Source organism: Didymella exigua (assembly GCF_010094145.1).
Source record: "Didymella exigua CBS 183.55 unplaced genomic scaffold M421scaffold_1, whole genome shotgun sequence".
NCBI lineage: Eukaryota > Fungi > Ascomycota > Dothideomycetes > Pleosporales > Didymellaceae > Didymella > Didymella exigua.
The window spans coordinates 16,669-18,459 of NW_022984775.1; positions in this window are offsets into that span (position 1 = coordinate 16,669).

Consider the following 1,791-nt stretch of genomic DNA (forward strand, 5'->3'; position numbering starts at 1 on the left):
CCAGTCCGCAGCATCTTGGTGGCTGATGCCTGGATTGGTGAGGAACCTGGCAAGCCTTGATGTGGCGAACGCAATGTCAGGTCGCGTGGTAACCGCAGCAAACAGTAGTAATCTAATTTTGCGTTGATACTTGTTGATTTCTGCTGGCGCTGCTAGTCCACTCCTTGGCTGTAGTTCAGTTGTTGCTATTGGAGTGTTATGTTGTATAGTTGTGTTCTTAGCAAGGCAACTAATTTTGTCTAAGTACGCTGCCTAAGATAGGTAGATTTTCTTGCTTACTTAGTCTTGTATAATCTCTATGCTAAGGAACTACTATAGGTTATGCCCTCCTGTGTAGGTGTACTTACTCTATACATAGCTAATTATCTACATTACCTCTTGCTTATTTAATTTATTGTATGCAAGGATAATATTATTAATATAAAAGAAGATAATAATACTGCCCTTAGTTAGACAGCAGGGTTTGTAAGGCACAGTCTAGAAACCTAGTGCTTTTAGTGTTATAGTAAAGTTCTTCTGCTAGAGGAGGGGAGAGATGCGCAGGCTGTAAAGTGCCTTGTTTACTTGCAGTATTGTGCTAGGCTTCTAATAGCCTTGTGGCATCCTTATGTAGACCTCTCTATCTATTATAGCATGAACAAACGCGTTAGTAACGTCGTATTGTTTAAGCTCTATGTTATAGTGAGCTGCTATAGCCATCATTGTTTGAAAGGATTAGCTAGCAAGCATAGCTGTGTAGGTGTCTTGTGATGTAATATTGCGTTGTTAATTGCCTCTAACTACTAGTTGCGCCTTGCACTTTAGTAGTTAATAATGTCTATTAAGCTTATAGGTATATACCTACATGTAGTTAAGGATCTATTGTCCTATTAGTCTTATTTTCTAAAGTAGTACTTCTAACTATAATTTTATTTCTTAGTAGCTTATAAGGTGCTCTTACTTAGCTTCTTAAAAGAGTTTACCTATAGGGTAATCCTTAAGCTTAGTTTAGAACGTAGGCAGAGGTAGAAGTTAACTTTAATAGGGCTTTAAGCCTTTAGCAAGTATTCTTATTATCTTAGCCTTATCTATAACTTCTCCTCTGTATGTTCTAACACGTCCAGCCTAGGTTCCTACAAGGAATAATGCTGCCTACAGGATAGTAGTTAAGGATGCTTGTTGCGTCAGAGTTGTTTGATTACTAGCTATAATGCCTGCAAGTAGTGCTGCAGGTGGCAGTGTTAATAGAGGGGTAGGATAGCTATCCTGTATCTTCTGTCTGTGATAGTAGCCTAGCAGGTCTGCTTTGTCTTGTGGTAATAGCTCTACTAGGGCTTTATCCTTATAAAAGAAATCTATTTCTAGTTACTAGGTAGGTGTTAGTAGCTTAATAGATTATATATATATTACTATTTCTTTAAGTGTGTTGTATATAAGGTTCTCTATAAGGTCCTTAATTCTCCTATTAAATACTGTGTCTTTATTAAACATAATATCTTAAGTGCTTATTACCTTACTTAGTAACAGTATCTAGATTTAATAACCTAAACTATCACCGAGTGTCCCACATCACTGAGTGTCCCAAAACTTGCCAAGCCCTCTACCTACTCTCTCTCTCTAACATGCCTCAACTACCAAACGCGTTATTACTTGAACATGAAGGGAGGCTTCAGCTTGCTATTGAAGCCTTGAAATCCAGACAATTCTGAAGCCACTAGGCTGCTGCAGAGGCATTTAACATTGATCACCGTACACTCTCTTGTTGCGTCCAAGTAGGCTGGCGGATGGGTAGGGTATGCTTTTTTACGTTTT